Raw genomic sequence first — 20,219 nt, 5'->3', positions numbered from 1 at the left:
GGTTAAAGAAAAAGGTGATTCACCCCTGACGAAAAATTTAGTTTCCTTGGTTGAAATATTTGCAAAGCTATACACAAGCAAAGCTTTCGTACTTTGAAATTTGATTCAACATTTCGGAAATCCTCCTCACCCACGTGCATCTACATTCCTTCACACTGGGAAAACGTGTAACTTTTCCAGATAGCGGAGAGCGCTGGGAATCGATTGAGCTTTGAGAGCAACTGAAAGCTTTCCAGATAGTATTCGGTGTGATACGTGTGGTCTTTAGCGAATGCAACAGACTAAAGGAATGGAAGTGCGATATCACCCTCGTTGAGTAGACAGGAAAACCTGAGGGGTTTTCCCGACAGACTGTGTCACCGCGGAAAATGAGAGCAAATCTTGAGTCAGAGTTTCGGTTTCTACGTGAGAGTGAGGAAACGAGATTGAATCTTTTATTGTTGTCAAAAATTTTTCCCGATGACGTTTCAGTTCGGAATTTCCGTGCGTTGGTGTCGCCTGTTTTTTGATAATCGTTATCAATTACTACCAATTTTTGTGAGTGAATTTGGTTGGTTTTAACTCTTAGCCGGTTGGGCTTGTTCCGGTGGTGTTTACATTGCTGAAAATGTATGATTTGAGTGATAATTCGTTCAAATCAGTGCATTTGGCGTCTGAATGGGTTTCAATTCAGCCACAGGATCAGGATATGAGCCATTAGGAAAATATGAGAAAGATTCTTTCCTCGCTGCTGCTGTGACTACTAACTGAGAGAGGATACACAGCCATCTGATACTGTGTTGGTGTTGTTATGTGTTGTAGAGTGCGGGAGACACATGAACACTTTTGTTTTCAATCGTTACAGTGCTGATTGCCGATGAATACGGTTTCCAGTTGACAATGTTCTTGAAACACTTATTTGACCAGTTCAAACTTCTCAAATAATATGGCCTATACAACTATTTTAGGCCCGTTTGTCTCACTGTCATTCGGTTGGTAGAGGGCACACACTATATCTGAACAAGCAGACTATCAAAACGAATGTCAATCGGATTTTTTCTTGCCAGAGATCAGTATTTGGACTACATTTTTATAATCGAATAATTTTGATTTTTTTAAGCTCTTGTCCATATACGAAAACCTATACAATACCGATAAAATATTTTGAAAACTTCTGATTATTCAATCAAGTTCATAATTCAAAATGAAAATAGAAAATAATGAAAGCAGTGCTTTGCAATATGTATGTTTCTTAAATTAGTATCATTTCAACCCATACATTAATTTATATGTAGGAGTTTTGCGTTAGGCAACTCCATCATCATAATTTGGTAAAACAAAATAAGGCTATAATAAACACTTTTTTAAACGATTGCCGTAATAGTTAAGAACATAGATAGATAATTGTTATTGAATATTTGTTATGTTTGGCTTGAATACCCTCAATGCGATTTTTAAGTGTTAAATTTTTATCTAGCATAAGTTCTAGATACTTAACCTAATTGAACTAATTTATCAAAATCAAAATTTAATATTTTAAATGAAACATAAAGGTTTCAAATCAAGAGCTTTTGCACAGACAAACAGACGTAACACTGACGTAATTTCCATCGACCACTCATTTAACGATCATTTCAAATTCGTTATGTTACAAATCTCACAACTAGAGGCGCGCGCATCGTTTTTCTTCGCGTTTGACGTTTCACACTACCGCCATCTGCCGGTCTTGTTGCACGAAACACCTTTTTGTGCAACATGCTCACCAGATGATGACGGTGTAAACTGGGCGATGGATTTTGAAGAAATTTGTTCTAAGTGTTACGTCTGTTTGTCTGTGGCTTTTGAATTTTAAGAGTAATGGCAAAAATCTTCCAGTTTTGTATGCGTGAAGAAAAAAATCCAAATTTTTTTACGAACTATTTACAGAAAACAAACGCAAACAGCGATTTGTTTTTTATCTTTGAGGTAACTCAATTGGTTGTGGAAACATTATACAATATTCGCTCCGAAATGCTGCATTGAGCAACACCAGCTCTTACGGGAAGTCAATCATATATGGTGTTCTGATAACTAACCTGAAGTGTATGATTCGACACACAACTTTTTCATGGTTTTTAAAATTAGTAGAACCTTGAGGTTTTTTTTTCCTTGAATATGTGCCAATTGAAAACATTTGTCAAATACATTAACCAAGAACAATTAATTACTTTCTGAAAATTTGTGGATTTATATTTCATCGATTTTATTTTTAATCGAAGTTCTCACTTTTTCCAAGAATTTTCGTTGCGAATGCTTTCGACATTCTGAGTAACTATATTTTGTATTTGATTGGTGAAATATATATTAAATTTTGCGCAATTCCATATATCATGGGAAGTTTCCGGATATTTGCTATTTGTTACAATTGTGAAATTTAATTTTCAAAATGTTTGATTCTCAAATCAGAAAAACAACTTTCTTCGGGTTGTGAATGGTAAAGAGGACGAGCTGTTTAATTTTCTCACAGCTAATAACGTGCATATATCAGTTATTACTGAAACGTATTTGAAACCTGGATCTACAGTATGGCCCATAAAAAAATGCGAAAATCGTCATAACATGTTTTATGGTAGTTTTTAAATCGAAAATGTGAATGAAACATAAATATTATTCATTACTTGTATTGTTTAATCTATTAAGACTCAGTTTTTCGCTTTGGATATGATTTTTATCTGTTATTTTCACCATACCAGAGAGAAATTGGAAGCATACCTTCAAATTTTATTATGCGGACGTCGAGTTCAATATCTTTGTGATGAAAGCTTCTATAACATTCACGATGGCGTGGGATTCTTCACTGGCCTTGGTTTCAGCATACGCCCATATCAAATGATAGAATAGGTTCATGCCTGGGTAATTGAAGACTTAAACATATTTTCGAGAAAACGGCTCATTTTGGAGAGCTTTGATTGAAAGTTAATATAAGTGTGATATGCGGCTCCGTTTTGCTCAAAACCTATGAGCTAGTATTGATATTAGTTGTCTCTAACCGTAGGAACAAATTTCATCCTCAAAAACCTGTTATAGTCCTCCGTATTTATTTTTTATTCAACCTTAACAAAAAATAAAGGCATATCAAACCTACATGACGCAAATGCCCTCAAAAATTTGACCCTGGCAAAATGTTTTATTGTGATCATGAAAAACACGTTCTCTAAGAATTCCTCTATCCTCTGATATCAAACAAACTAAAATTTTCAACAATAAAGTGTGATTTTTGAAGGTGGAAAGTTTATCACCAGTGTATACGACAATCAGACGCTGTTGCTAGCTTTGGGCGGACAATACATTTGAATTTATTTGCTTTAGTACATTATTTAGGACAGTAAGAAAAATATGACAAAAATTGTCCTGGATAGCGAAGTTGTGTCAGAATATACTACAATAATCAGAAATTACATTCACTATCAAAAACAAAGAAAATAACGCTTGTGGGTGCTATATTCACGTTCAAACAATTTTCGCATTTTTTTATGGGCCATACTGTAAACTCAAAAGAGATCCTAACTTTTTTGTTTATCGTAATGATAATGATCATGGCCATTATTATTTATTTATTTCGTACGTGACCCACGCTCTATAGGTCCTGGTGCACCTGGTAATCCACCTAGCTCGTTGCGCCCCTCGTTTTCTTGTTCCGACCGGATTTGAAGCGAAAACCATCTTTACAGGGCTGTTGTCCGGCATTCATGATAAATGCCCTGCCTAGTGTACCCTTCCTGCTTTAGCTACCTTCAGAATACTGGGTTCGCAGTAGAGTTGAGCGAGGTCGTGGTTCATCCTTCGTTTTGTAAATGGTGTGAATCTTTTTTGACCGCAGCTCCTTGTGGAGGCCATAGTAGGCCCGACTTCCACTAATGATGCACCTCCGTATTTCACGACTAACGTTATTGCCAGCCGTTAGCAAGGATCCAAGGTAGACGAACCCGGCGACCACCTCGAACTGCGACCTAGACAAGCCCTGTCGCGCTCGGCCCTACCAGCTAGCATGTACCGTAATTTCGGGTAAAATTGATCGTTTTTCACGGTTTTTCTAGTCTGTTTTCTATAATGTTAACAATGCCAAACAACAAAATGCAGGAAAACAAGGAACGAAGGTGAGCCTCATCGTCTCACGTATCGAAGTTTTCTAACAAATGTCATTTTAGTGTTAACAAATATCTCTAAAATAAAAAAAATCAGGAGATCTCATTTCGCGGTGAAATTGCTCACTTGTCAATGCCATTATTGTTAGTTTTCAAAACAATTCTACATGATAAATTTGAGCTCCCTGAATCCGAAAATGCTTGTCAAATTCTTAACAATGCAATATTTATATAAAAAATGAATAGTTAAATTTCAAGAATTACGCGAAAAACGCTTAAATGTATGCTATTTCTTAAGGAATTCAATGATATCTAACAGAAATTCAATTATTTCAACCATATGAGCTAATTGGTGCGAGTATTGGTGATGAAATCTGGTTTTGGGATATATCTTAAGCATCCTCACAAACCTTAAGGTTCTACCATGTTCAAATCCTTTTTTAGAACTAGAAGTTCAAGGATGTACAGTATCGGACATATAAAATGCATCAAAGCCGTTTTCCCATACAAAATGGTAAACTTCAGAGAGCTATATCTCCGCCGTTTCTCAACCGATTTTTTTTCATTTTTGCTGTGACGAACTACAAATTACCTCGATTTTTGATGTTGAAAAAGTTGTGTGAAAGCTATTGGTTTAAAAGATACAAATAGGCTGAATTTTGACATAAAAAATGCACCAAGACGAATAGTAATGTATCAGGCCAACTATGCGACGTATCTTTTTGGTGTCTTCAGCGATTTTGGTCCTTATCACGCAATAAACAAATGCGCACAATTTTTATTATAGTTTTCGAAAATTGAGGAAATTTGTAGTTCGTCTCAGAAAAAATGAGAAAAATCGGTTGAAAAACGGCGGAGATATAGCTCTCTGAAGTTTACCATTTTGTATGGGAAAACGGCTTTGGTGCATTTTATATGTCCGATACTGTATGTCAACACTGCACCGCACATGATTTTGAAATTTTACATTATTTTAATAGTAATCAACATTCTTTAACGCAAAAAACTCCACAACACATAATTCGACAATAGTTACGACAAACAACGTTCATTTACTGCAGGTTACATTGATATTTGTGCTCCATTAGGAATAAATAAAATCGTGCGATACAATGATCAATTTTACCCTTCTGATCAATTACACCAGATTTTACGGTACTTTGTCTTGGTCGCATTCACCACCAGACCAAGTTTTGCTGCCTCGCGTTTCAGGGGGTGTATAGGTCTGCCACCTTTTCAAATGTTCGGCCGAAAATGCCCATAACATTCGCGAAGCAAACAAATTGACTGAATCTCGTAAAAATCGTACTCGGTTAAGCCCGGCTCTCCGCATAACACCTTCTAGCGCAATATTGAACAACAGGCACGAAAGTCCATCACCTTGTCGTAGTCCCCGGCGGGATCCAAACGAACTGGAATTTGCACACCTTCCATCGTTGCTTTTATCAGTCTCGTGAGCTTCTCGGGAAAGCTGTGCTCGTCCATGAGTTTGCATAGCTCTAAGCGGTCGATACTATCGTATGCCACCTTGAAATCGATGAAAAGGTGATGCGTTGGGACCCGGTATTCACGACATTTTTGAAGGATTTGCTGTACAGTAAAAATCTGGTCAGTTGTCAATCAGCCGTCAACGAAGCCGGCTTGATAACATCCCACGAACTCGTTTACCACAGCTGACAGATGACGAAAGGTGATCTAGGATAATACTTTGTAGGCCGCATTTAGAATGGTGGTTGCTCGAAAGTTCTCACCATCTTATTACCCCTTCCTTCCACTCCTCCGGTAGCTGTTCTGTTTTCCAGATTGTGCCTATCAGCCGGTGCAGACAAATGGGCAGCCTCTCCGGGACCATCCCAACGAGTTCAACTCCGATACCATCCTTACCAGCAGCTTTATTGTTCTTGAGCTGGTGAATGGCATCCTTAACCTCCCTCAAAGTGGGGGCTGGTTGGTTTCCATCGCCCGCAGTACTGTCGAAGGCATTTCCTCCGTTGTCCCGTCCTTCATTTCCTGTACTCTCAGCGCCATTCAGATGTTCGTCAAAGTGTTGCTTTCACCTTTTGATCACCTCACGCTCGTCCGTCAGAATGCTCCCATCCTTATCCCTGCACATCTCGGCTCGCAGCACGAAGCCGTTGCGGAATGCGTTGAGCTTCTGATAGAACTTACGTGTTTCTTGAGACCGGTACAGCTGTTCCATCTCCTCGCACTTCGTCTCCTACAGGCGGCGTTTGTCTCCCGAAAGAGGCGGGTCTGTTTGTGCTGTTTCCGTCTATAACGTCCCACGTTCTGTCAGGTCCCTTGTTGCAACATGACCGCCCGTGCTGCATTATTCTCCTCCAGAATCTGCCTACATTCCTCGTCGAAACAATCGTTCCGTCGACTCCGTTCCACGTACCTGATATTGCTCTCAGCTGCATTGTTGATGGCTGCTTTCACTGTTCTCCAGCAGTCCTCAAGAGAGGCTTCATCCAGCTCACCCTTTTCCGGTAATGCAGCCTCGAGGTGCTGCGCGAACGCATTGGCGACATCCGGTTGCTTGAGCCGCTCTAGGTCATGCCGGGGCCGTCGTCGTACGTTGTTAACGACGGAGAAAATTAGGCGCAGTTACTGTATATGGCGTATAGGCGCAGTCACTGTATATGGCGTATATGGCGCCAGATGGCCGCCAGATTTTTATCTCTTAAATTAATACTCCTATTCTTCATTCGACTCGAACAAAACACCAACGATTGAAAACTTGTTTTTGTTGTTGTTCTGAATGAGTGAATTGCGCACAGAGGAGGAACGCTTGGAATGCGGAATTCGCATCCATGTTTGTTTTGCTTCTGAAAACATTAAAAAAACATTCCAAGTTTTTCAGAAATTTTTTCATTCGAATAGCCGAAGCGGAAGCAAGTGGGGAAAAAACTTACTTTCGCATTTGCGATTTGCGCATTTGGAAATGATTGACAGTTCCGTTTCCATCGATCCCCGCTCTGCCGAAGGCCAACACGTCGGCCACTCACATAATTATGCACTTCACGGCGAAATTTTCTCTCTTTCGCTCTTCAATGAAACTTGAAAACAATGGTGCCAGTACCTGTCAACTTTGACAGGAACTGGCACCGTTGTTTTAAGATTTCCCGGAGGAGGGAAAAAGAGCGATTTTCTGATGACGTCATCGTGCAATTGGCAATGAGTGCGACCTACGCAGAATTTTCACTCAGTCTGCCAGTTCTGCATTGGTTGCCTCATTCTGTGTAGTTTCAACACATGCGCTGCGTGGAGCTGGCTTAGCGTGTATACGTCAAAATCGTAGAACATGATTTAGAAAATCGTTCATTTAATAGGGTAAATACCATTGTAGCCTATCTTACTCAGTTTTTTTTTTTCTCAGCTTTCTGATGGTGGCCTCAGAATACTTAACAAGCGGTGCGCTAATGGTGAAAAAACAACGGATCTACTACCAAAATTCAAGATGGCGGCCAAATTCAAAATGGCCGCCAACATTTGTTTAGTCTAAGATGAAAGCTATATCCTTCCTCTATACGATGCCACTAAGTTTGCTATGTGCTCCAAGGGAAATATAAGACATATCACGTGAAAAACTACCTAAGATTTATCTAAAAGTGGGCTATTTTGCAAACTGTTTAGCCGGCTGGCGTACAAGAGGTCCACCAATTCGAGAAACCCGAAACGACCACCCTTTAGTTTTAGCATATGTGGATTTTTATTTATTTCCGTGCAAAGTGGGTCGAAGGGTCTCAGAATTCCATAAAACTTTTTCCACAGGCAGGGCTCATCAATATATGAATAAAAAAAAATTGAGAAAAATTCAGGGTCGCTTATTTTCTCGGAAAACTCAGTTGGATTTTTTTTGTTTTCCTCTGACATCGTAGAAACAAAGTTTTTTATGAAAATGAAAGCAAATTTTCGCAGAAATTAAAAAAAAAAAATTAACTGGAAAAAGTTTTCCACAAAATTTTCCACCGTTGAGCAAATTTGTAAAGAAAAGCCGGAAAAACTATGCTCCAACTCGTAGAAAATTTTCAAAAAAATTTTTTTGGGAAGATAATTTCATAAGCTTTAAGCGCTGAAATTTTTGAAATGAACTTTTCTCTCGGTTTTGAGTTATGGCCAATTTTGTAAAAAATGTGCAAATGTGCCATTTTGAGCCTTTTCTTTGAAAAATCATAACTCAAGAAAGAAGCATCGAAGATACAAAGTTTCTTATGAAAATGAAAGCAAATTTTCTCAGGAAAAAAAAATATGGAAAATTTTGTAGAAAACTGTTTCTAGTTAATTTTTTCTTATTCCTGAGAAAATTTGCTTTCATTTTCATAAAAAATTTTGTTTCTACAATGCTTCAAGTTATGATTTTTCAAAGAAAAGGCTCTAAATGGCACATTTGTACATTTTTTTACAAAATTGGCCATAACTCAAAACCGAAAAACAATTAAATTTAAAAAATTTCAGCGATTAAAGCTTATGAAATTATCTTCTTAAAAATATTTTTTTGAAAATTTTTCACGAGTTGGAGCATAGTTATTCCGGCTTTTCTTTACAAATTTTCTCAACGGTGGAAAATTTTGTGGAAAACTTTTTCCAGTTAATATTTTTTTTATTCCTTAGAAAATTTGCTTTCATTTTCATAAAAAAACTTTGTTTCTATGATGCTTCGTTCTTGAGTTATGATTTTTCAAAGTAAGTAGTGTCAGGGGAAAACAAAAAATTTCCAACTGAGTTTTCCGGAAAAATAGGCGACCCTGAATTTTTCCCAATTTTTTTTAATTCATATATTGATAAGCCCTGCCTGAGGAAAAAGTTTCATGAAAATCTGAGACCTTTCGGCCCCAACTCGTACGGAAATAAAAAAAATCCCCATACTAGCAATCAGGGACATGAAATTGGAATTCCAACGATAGGTGCCGATGACGGCCTGGTTTCAGCGAGAATTGCTCTCTTCAGGTCTTGAAATCGACCTTTCAAGACGGCCTTGAAAAATAGTTTACGATTTGTTGAAACCCTTAAATTTCCGGCAAAACGCGGCAGTCTCCATTCTTCGTGATATGGAAGTTTCTCCTAGTGGAGGTCAAGACATCCTGGTTAAATCAACCAAATTCGGAAAAACTTATCACGATTGGCGATACCCTTTGCTTCCTCACTTCAATCGAAGAATCTGGTCTAGAAGCTGCCTCGAATTGCTGCTTGGAAAATTAGCCTAAAGCATCGAACTGAATGTTCATTTCGAAGCAAAATTCAACACGTATTAAGAAACTTCAAAAACTCAATCAGAAATAGATTTTCTGCCCAATATTTTAAATAATGTCATTGCTATTGGTATGGTTACCCTATTCACATGGTTGCACGGCTAGTGAACGAATTTTGTGCAACCGTGGCTGTATTCAAAACATCCATCGGCTACGAAGTGCTATGGCATGCTGCCGCAGAGATCAGGATAATGGGTATCTCACCTTTCCGGCAGGAAAATCTAGCCACGTGCATATTTGTATTGGTAGTGACAAAGCTTCGGTCGGTACAACGACGGTCAGTGGGAAGTCAAAAGGATCGCTGTAAATGTTGCGGAAACACATTTTCTCGGTGTTTTCTCGCACAATTTGTGGATTGAATGGAAGTGAGAGTTTGTTTCCTCGACTTTTGCGGGAGAGGTGAAGAGAAGATCTGTGCCGTTCGTTGATGTGTAGATGGTTGTGTGCAGAGTCCTACAATGTATTATCAGTATCAACAGTAGCAACATCTGACTGAGGAAGTTGGGCAGGAAAAGTAATGAATGAAAATTTTTGCAACGACGTGAGCTCTTAGTTTCAGATGAAAATTTCCCTTGTTTGCAAAAAGTGGAGGCACAGATTAATCACACGTTAGGGTTGAAAATCGTGGGAAAATTTGAAGCGTGCGGCATCCAACCCAAGGCAGGATATGTGAATGTGCAGAATCGTAAGACGTGACTGAGGCAAAGAGTGGGAGAACCCTCCAAATGAGAGTGAATGTATAAACTTTACGTGCGTGTAATAATTTTGATTGGTCTTCGGGCAAATTTAAACACCATGTTGAATGGAAGTTTAATAGTTTAGTGTACGTGGGGGAGATTACCTTCGAATCAAAAGGTCCGTATTGTTTTGACGAACAAATTTCAGGTGTTTGTGACTTACTCAGGAGATATGCTGATGTAAAGTCGCCAAAGGATTGGAAGTGTATATTGCGAAACATGAATAATTTGGAATGAAGTTATGTGTTTTTGGATGCCTAATCATTTAAAAGCGTGAAGAATCAAGTGTAAGAAAGTGTTTATGGGAAGATATTAGCAAGAAGTAGAAAAGGTTACAATAAGAATCTCAAAATCTAAAATACTATTAAATTTCGTAAAAAATGGAGCGAGTATGGCGAAAAGTGAATCAGGGCCTTACAATGAGATCATCGTCAACGAAAAATGCTCAGCCGGTGGCCTCAAGCGCGACAATGACGACTGGCTGTCTTCCGGTGCCGGGATTTCAGCACTCAACAGATACAACGAGCTCGGCCGGATTTGGAGGCGAATCACATGTGGTAGCCGTTCAACAGAGGCGACGAACGAATCCACCCCAGGGCAGCACGACTGCCTCTTCCGAGAAAAGACGACGAAGGCGGAGACGCAGCCGGCCGAACAGGGAAGGGTAAGTGAAAGTGTTATTAGTATTTTTCGCATATTTCTAATGATGACTGATTACTTTAAGTAGAAAATAACCATAATCGTTTTACAAATTTTTATAAATTAAAGCAATGTTCAAGAAATTTTATCATTGCATTGCACTGCTATCTGTAATATGATGATTTGGATAAAAAACTGGTTCTTAATGTTTGATGATTGCATATGACTAAGTGATTGATTCTTAAGCCTCAATTTCAAATAAATTTCATAATTTCTCGGTCATTTAGGAAGTACAAACTTGTTACATAAGTTTGTTGCTTCAAGTTCTTCGAAGTGTTCTTGAATTCAAGAATTCTGGAGATTTACAAGTTTATTCGATTTAATTGCTGAATGATAGTTCTAATAGAAACTTAATAATTCATTTTGTTGATTTTCCATTTTACAATTAAGTTGCAGTTGATCCATTTTTATGAAAAAAACCGAAAACAAAACAAACCAAAGTCTTACCCACTAGCTCAGGGCTCTTCAACATATACATAAATTAAAAAAAAAGTTTGATTTCTAATAAAATCTTGGGCATGATTCTCAACGAGTCCTGGGAAGAATTCATTTTGTACGAACAGAGTTCTCGTGGAATCTTTAAAAGAATTTCACAACATTTTAGCAAATATTTTCATCGAATCTAAGCCACAAATAAATATTTCTTACAACTTCCTGGGCATCTTCCCTACAATTATATGTGAATATCTAGAGAATTTTTAACATGGCTTCTAAAAGTTCTGGATAGTATTGTTACTGATTCCAGAACATTAATTTTGAAGATATTTTTGGAGAGATTATAATGGATCATGGGCAGGGTTTCTCATATTGGACCGAATTTTCTGCATATAAGGACTTCTGACACTAAATTGAACAATTATTCTGGAAGTTATAAACAGCATTCTTACAGATTCCAGAATACGATTTGGAAAATATCTTCGAAGAGATTCTGATGGATTTTTGAGCAGGGGTTTTAGAGGAGTTCTTTCCGTGGTATAACTTGTGAAAAATTGAGTAGTTTTTTTTTTTAATTTCAACTGGTATATTTAGGTGGCAATCGAACTGTTCAACTAGCAAAGAGATTTTGAAAAATCTTATCTTCATATTAGAAATGTGTCATTTAAAAAAAAGTGTAAAATTCTTCATTTCACAAACTGGTGCAGAGTTACCACTACAATAAAAAGTTAAGGTGAAGATGCATCGAAAGCAAATCTCGAAATTTCAAGAGCAAAAAACTAAAGAACCAGACAATCGTTTGTGCTTAAAATCTAACTTACTGGTCACTCGCTGGTGGTGACCGATCGATCAAATATTCAGCATGATAAGCTTTTTTTGCATTTAATTGTAAATTTACGCATTCACATGAATTACAATATTTGACAAGCGGGACTTGTAAAATATATGAACAAAAAATTGAAATGAATCGTTTCAAACTTTTTTCCGTCCATAAAGAATTGAACATGGAATTCATACTTTTTGGTGATGTTTAGATCATTGTTGAGCTATGATGGTTTTAATAGATTGAAGATGAAAAGTATTGCACGTCTCGATAAGGGGCCATCGAGATAGGAAGATTCGAGACAAAGCACACATTTTAATGAATCCGCCAATATATATAGAGGGACATTCCCTGTACCGGACAGCACCCAATACCGGGCAACGTCGATAAATTGAGAAACCATGGTCCAATCAAGATGGTGTATAAGAAGAAACGAAAGCTATTATATAGAGTAATGTTCGTGTAGAATAACACATTATTGAAATATGCATGCCTTTTTGAGAAAGTAGAGAAGTTTGATTTTTTTTAAAAAGGTGACGCATTGCCTATAATTTGAGCATAAATAATAATAATATATTGGCATAAAGCCGTTTGGCATAAGGCCGTTTGGCATAATGGTCATTTGGCATAAAGTCGCTTGGCATAATGGTCGTTTGGCATAATGGTCGTTTGGCATAATGGTTGTTTGGCATAATAGTCGTTTGGCATAATGAGTCTAAAACCAAGAATTTCTCAATTTTTCGATTTTCGTTTCTATTCAATCTTTCTTAAGACATCAGGCTTGTTTTGGAGTCAATTGATACAAAACAATACTTTATTCAACAATCATTCGCTATTGAATAAATTTAAGCATATTAGGAAAGTTATTGTCAATAGGATTTTATTACTTATCCAGAAATTACCCTTCTTTCAAATATTCATTCTTATTTTGAGTTTCGCTATTGGAACAAATTTTTGCACTGAAGATTTTTATATATTTAGCATAAATTTAAGCTTCTTTTAATTGCTCAACTTTTTTTATCTTCTAAATACAGTAATACCTCGATATAACGTAACTCGATTTTATTTTCGTTACGTTATATCGAGGTTACGTTATATCGAAGCAAAATATTTTTTTTTTCAAATTTCGTTCAACATGTATCGTTTGATAAGAAAATGGATGTAAAATTGATGTTGTTGAAATAGCAGGCATTTTCAATATTCTCACATATTTTTTTTCAATATTTTTCTGTGTATATGTTTTTTTTTCAATTTTTAATTTTTACGTCTCTTTCGCAGTAATCCTTAAAGAAATGTATTGCACAAAAATCTTTGGAGGAATCCTTGAACACTCAGAAATTCTAAATGAAATTCATGAATGAGATCTTTCTGATATCTTTAAAAAAAATAATGTTGATCAGTCCATGAACATTTGTAGTAAGCCATTATTTAACATCAAACATATTGTTATGAGGAACTCGTAATGCTTAAAACAAATCCTTTGAAGAGATTTCATGAAAAATCACTAGCAAATGTCATTAAAAACAAGAAATATTCTTAACGGATTTTCCATGAAAAGTTTCTGAATCAATACGTAGTGGGATTATCGGCAGTATTCTAGGAGAATTTTGTTGGGATTCTGGAGAGCTTGACCAGTTTTCGGACGAAATTCTGAATATAGTTTAAAAAATTAAAAAAAATCCGTATACAAATGCCAAGAAGAATACTTCAAGAATTACTTGGACAACCCACTAAAAAAAACAGTGAACTTTATACAGAAATTATTGATAGAATCAATTAAGGATTTCTCTTCACATAGAATCCTTGAAGAAACTTAAGTAGTACATAGAATGGATCTTGTATAAATATTTGGAGAAAAATCTGCAGAAACTCATAATGAAATTGCTGGAGATATTTCGAGAAGATTGTTTTTCAGATTTTTAGACGAAAACCTGTACGATTTTTTGGAGTAACTTCTATAGCATTCCAAGAATAATTATTGGATTGTTCTTTAAAAGGGTTGCTACAAAAATTGATGAAAAATTGCTGGAATAATTTATGAATCTCAAGACTCAGATAATTCATTTATTTAGTTAACATCTACACAGATAACACTGAATCAACAATTTCACGCCACAATACTCGGTTCGTGGCCGCATCTCTCCATCCTCGGTTCTGCCCCACGCTTGCCAAATCGATGTTTAGCCAAGACCAGATAAGTCCACTTTATATCTTGGAGAAATTACTTTGTAAAGAAACACAGTAGATTTTATAGATATATTGAAAAAAAAAAAACTATTGGACAAATTCATAATCCTTAGAAAAAGTTCATGGATATATTCTGGAGAAATCCCTGGAGGAATAATTGAACCATCCATTGATGTAATTCAATGAAATCCCTGTTGGAAATATTAAAAGAAATGTTTTAAGTTTGATTCATGACTATCAGAAGGGTTTAGGATGAGTGCATGGAGAAATCCGTGACGGAATTCCAGGAGAAACATGTTAGGAACTCCTGAAGCACAAGCCAAATATATCCTTATGTATTATAAGAAAAAAATATTATCAGATATACGTTACATGGTTTGGCAATGGCAGCGTGGCCCGTCAACACACAAGTCCAATCCGAGTTTGATCTAGTCTTTTTTTAATGCAAAGTCTAAATCAATAATTTCCAATGTTTTCATAGAACATTGCAAAGAGTAGCAGGCTTGGCTCCAGAAGGAGCGTAAATGCAACAAAAATAAAAAAAGAATGATGTATACAAATGTACAGCAATGACAAAATGTTGTTTTTTTTTTTAAATTGAGCTTATATCTCACTCGATATCGATTTATGGCTGTATTCTGTGATAGTACACGCTTGCATTGCTCTGATTAAGTAATGGTTGGTGTTTGAATCTTGAAGAATGTTCATTGCAGTTAATAATTCATGTTTATAATAAAAAAAAGGATAATAAAAGGGAGTTAAAAAAGTTACGTTATATCGAGGTAAAAGTTACGTTATAAAGAGGTTACGTTATATCGAGGTTACGTTATATCGAGGTATTACTGTATGATGTAACCATAATTATAGGAATGAAAACTGTTGATTTAAAATTTTAATAAATTTCTCCTTCCTATATGCATAGGCTGTTCTTTGGAGCTATATTTTTTTAAGTATTTTTTTGTTTCCAACTGACAAAAGGGCGGCAATCGACAACATTGGTCTGCTCAAATTATCAGCGAAGAGAGAAATCGATTACTGCAGTTCCTTCGATGGGCTGTGCTACTTTTCCCCGAATGTCGTTTCTCCGAACGCCAGTTCCCTGAATGCCAGTTCCCCGTTTCCCCGACAAGCCCACTTCCCCGAAAAGTTGCACTCATAATTGTCGTAACTTTATACATTTCAGGGAGGTGAACGAACTGACCATCTAATATGTACCCTTCTTTATTTAATTGGCGGTTCTTTCGAGTTTTACCATCCTCAGCATTTTTACCAGCATGTGTATAGCCGAGAATGACAGAACACTTCCTTCTTTTGACTGTTAATCGTTCTTTCTCGTCAGCACTTTTCGAGGTAACCAGTGTTTCGGGAAAATGGCATTCGGGGAAAAATAGCTCAATCACTTCGATGATTCTGAACGCACTTTCTATGTCTTTTCGTTCTATTATGCCGCAATAATTTTTGGCGTCCATTCTTCTATTGGTTTAATTATAAATTTTGCCTTCTTTTAAAAATAGGCTGTTCTATATATATATATATATATATATATATATATATATATATATATATATATATATATATATATATATATCATATATATATCAATTCTTGCCAATTATTTGATAATTACTTTAGATCTCCTTCCGAGATATGCTAGAAAAAATATTATTTCAACCACAAATTTTCCCTTCTCTCGATAATAGATGATGTTTTTGAAGTACACTTCTAAAATTAGAATTTATATTGAACCGTTGAAAAGTTCTGCCACATTTTTTTTTTTAAAGATGTGTTGTTCATTTGAGCGATGCTATGAAAAGATTTTTTGGGTTAGAGCCTTAATCATTTTAAACGAAAAATAATCTGTTATCGTATATAGGCTATTTTTGCATTAGGTCGCATTGATAGATCGGTGGATTAGAGCTTTTGATATTTTGCAAAATAAATTCCATTCTTTTATCAAGTAATTTTCATCGAGTGTTACGTCCAAACTGGGACAGTGCTTGATCTGCAGCGAAATATTCTATGAGCGTTACCTTGATGAATAACTGCGAACTTTCTTTGCCAATTTACTGTTTTCAAATATGTATATCGCAACAAGCTCAAAGATACTCTATGTTCTGAGATGTTATGCCAAACGGGGAACAATCTTGCAAAATAGTTTGCATCACGCAAGCATGATCGAATATAATCATAATTTGAAATTATAAATGTACCATATTCCAAATTTTGTACCATTTCAAACTAAATGTGGTCAATCTACAATTTTAGTCTAGTGCCTCTTTTCCCTCAGTTTCGGACAGTTTGATTTGTCACATTATATCTTTGTAATTTATGCACCAGTGTCTTAAAAAACATTCATTTTTCATAGATTCCGTCGAATTTAGTGGTTTAAATGTCCGGTACTGGGGGTTCTCCTTCTATATTGGCGTAGCTAGGATTTATTTTCTGGAGGAGGACTAGCACATTCTTATTATACAGAACTTTTCAATAATTACTATTTTTACAAATTTAGTAGTTTGCATAGATTTGCATTGACTTCATTTGTTTGTGGTTTTATCTCATGTCGCTGCACATCAGTGATATTGGTAAATTTCAATTTTTACCACAGAAAATATACATTCTTTGTCTAATCCGTCAATTTTTTTTCCAAAGTACTCACGAGGTATATACATTGTGATTCTTCCACGAACTTTCCAGGTATTCAATCATGTGCTTTTAAGATATTTTTCTGAGAATTCCTAAAGGGATTTCTGTATGAATTATATTTCTACATTTTCAGTGCTTTCGCCAAGAACTCCTGTATCAGTTTTCACTGAGTTCTTCATGGAAATCTGACGATTTCTGATGTAACAAAAATACTTCTGGAATAATCTCTACCAATTTGCATGAAACCATTTGAAGAATTCCCCAGAGAATACTTCAGATTTTATTTTAATTTTTCTCGAAGTCCTCTACGTATTTTGTTTTTTACATATTCATATTGTAAGTTTGAAATATCATTCAGTTGTTATTAACAATTTGCTCAAAAATTTCTGGAATTACTGTGGATTTCTTTATGAAATAGTACCAAACATTCTTCCTTAAATGTCTATTCAGATTCTTTTATCAAATAATACAGAAAATCTCTCGAAAATTTTTCAAGGATTGCTTGAAAAATCGCAGCAAAAATTATCCAGGACTTCCTGCAAAAACCATAAAATGTTTCTTTCAGATATTAATCTAAGGATTCATTCTAATATTCCGCAAGATTTTTTGTAAGTAATTAAACAGGATTCAATTGTGAAGATTTTCTTTGCAATTTCTCAGGGAAGTTCTCCGCAGATCTGTTTTTTTTCACATAAAATCTTTAAATATTTCTTAAGATTTCTTCGGAAATCAATTTGATGTAGTCATTCCTTTACAAGCTTCACGAAAATAGTTTTATTAAATTATTTTAAAAATGCTTATTCAAGAAAAATAAAAATCAAATATTCCTATGATGCTTCTAGTAGTTAAACTGTTCTTCCAAAAACTCTTAGCTCCAACGAACTTGTATGCAACACCCAGTGGTAAAGCCGGATAACTTACTTCACGAAAAGTTTTCCTGGCTGCAGGGGGAATCGAACCCAGCCTTCTTAACATGATGTGGTTAAATCGCTGAGGCTACTAAGCAAAGCCGTGCTAAAGGTGTCTGGATTCGATTCCCGGTCGGTCCAGGATTATTTCGTAGTGGAATTTTCCTTGACATCCCTGGGTATAGAGTGTATCGTACCTGCTGTGGCATATATGAATGTGAAATGGTAACTTTGGCAAAGAAATCTCTCAGTTAATAACTGTGGAAATGGTCATTGAATACTAAGCAGAGAAGCAGGCTCTGTCCAAGTGAGGACGTAATGCCAAGTAGTAGAAGTAGAACCCACTGTTATTGAGTTGAGTCTTGATACACATACTGCAAGTAAACATTGGCCTTTTCATACAAAATGGTCAAGTTAAAAGGTCTGGATCTCGGCTTCTAGTGGCCCAATTTTCATCGCAGCTCAGATGCTTAGAATTGCAAATCAATCTGAACACTAGAGGCCAAAATCAAAGCATCCAAACTTGACCATTTTGTACGAAAAAACGGCCAGTACGTACTTTGTTCTGTTCAGTACTGTACATACGACATTACTAGCTCGTAGGTTCAGGCTAGTATGATGACGTCTAAGCCAAATTAGAGATCCGTAGAATAAAATTATTTGATTTGTATGTGGCCTAGTTTGTTGATAGGCTGGTCTTGTAATTTAGTAGCAGAAATTCACATTTTCAATTGTCAACCAACCACAAACTAATCCATTCGATTTAGAGGTTCTGTTCAAGACGTGAAAGCCGATTTGAAGCGCCAATAAAATATAATAATATGCCATACTATGAAAGCAAAAAAAAAATTCTTCTAACAAGGGAAGGTCACGATGGTGTTACACGGGGTTTTCAACCGGACTATTTTTGTTAGATTCTACATGTCGAAATATGAAAAACTCAAAAGCCTTTCGGGTGATGGACCAGTGGTGTAGCCAGGAGGGGCTCTGAAAGGGGCAATTTTGTACGTATATTATACTATTGAGCTAATTGGAAATTTGACAAAAATATTTTTTTAGTATCTATTGTGATGGTAGAGAACAGAATAGACATTAAAGTATGTTTAAAATGTATTTTCCATGCCATTGGCGTAACCATCATGGAATATGGACACCAAAACAAATTTGGTTTTATTAGAATAGTATACCAATACTAAACCCATCCCGATTGCGCCTATGGCATGGAAAATACATTTTAAACATAAATTAATGTCAATTCTGTTCTCTACCATCACAATAGATATTGAAAAAATATTTCTGTCAAATTTCCAATTAGCCTAATAATATAATATACGTACAAAATTGCCCCTTTCAGAGCCCCTCCTGGCTACACCACTGTTCCATCACCCGAAAGGCTTTGTAGAATATAACAAAAATAGTCCGGTTGAAAACCCCGTGTAACACCATCGTGACCTTCCCTTGTAAGCATAAAAACTTAGATATACCAAAATTAATTAAACTTATTACGCATGGTAAGGATGGATAAATTATATGATGACTCTTGTATGATAGACAAGTGCTTTACAAACTAAGCTACCAAGCCACTTGTGTCAATATATTGGATATTCCATGTCAGTGATTGAATGTAAACCTTCTTGGGGTTGTGAATAAATGAACTAATTAAAATAACAAACCATGCGCAATCGAAAAAAGATCTTCGGTTTTTGCTCGTTTTAAAATTTGTATGGGTCGTGGTCATTGGCTAGAGTGGCCACTGGTTCCCAATAATTGATAGTTTATGGACGATTTTTAAAAATTTGTTCACTCTACGTAAATTGTAGGCTCGTAGGAATTCTTTGCAACAAACATGCGCTTTGTAGTATAACAAATTGTGATTCGAATACTAAGTTGGGGTATTGTTCTTCAAATTGTTAGGATTATTATGTTAAAGGTGCCTTCCTTTGAAGATTGCTAGGGATTTTTTGATTAAACTATTTTAGAAATGTTTGTTAAAACTGCAGGAGTAAAACTTCGATGAAAAGCTGAAAAATTTAGAAAATAATAGATCTAATCGAAGAATCCCTAATTTTTTTTTTTCTGGGAGGAAACGTGGATGAATTCTTGTAGAATCCAGGCGGAGAAATTATTGCGGGTTAAGGTGAAGATAAATCGAAGCCAAAGTTCAAAGCAAACATCTGTTTGAGTTGAAAATTTAATCGATTGGTCACCACCAGCTAGTGACCAATCGATTAAGTTTTCAGCCTTAACGGATGTTTGATTCTCCAGATCCGTGCTCTTGAAAATTTTATTTTTGGCTTCGATTCATCTTCACCTTAAAAAAAACTCTTAAGTTTTTTTTAATCTTTATTAGTATTATTTCAAACATTACATTCGGTATAACAAAATTAAGCTTTTATTCGCATTTCGTTGTTAACATATTAAATTTCATTTGC

General features: G+C 35.9%; 1 protein-coding gene across 1 annotated transcript in view; it reads left to right on the top strand.

Moving 5' to 3' along the window:
• Positions 1-460: 460 nt before the first annotated feature.
• The window catches only part of LOC5565745, a 583,865-nt gene continuing 564,106 nt past the window's right edge, over positions 461-20,219 (top strand). Inside the window, exons 1-2 of the mRNA XM_021852121.1 lie at positions 461-537; positions 10,241-10,756. The gene's annotated coding sequence lies outside the window, so the exon portion shown is untranslated. The remainder of the gene's footprint in view (positions 538-10,240; positions 10,757-20,219) is intronic.

The sequence above is a fragment of the Aedes aegypti genome, chromosome 3 (genome assembly GCF_002204515.2).
Source record: "Aedes aegypti strain LVP_AGWG chromosome 3, AaegL5.0 Primary Assembly, whole genome shotgun sequence".
In the NCBI taxonomy this organism is placed as follows: Eukaryota; Metazoa; Arthropoda; class Insecta; order Diptera; family Culicidae; genus Aedes; species Aedes aegypti.
This window is presented reverse-complemented; position numbering and strand designations above follow the sequence as displayed.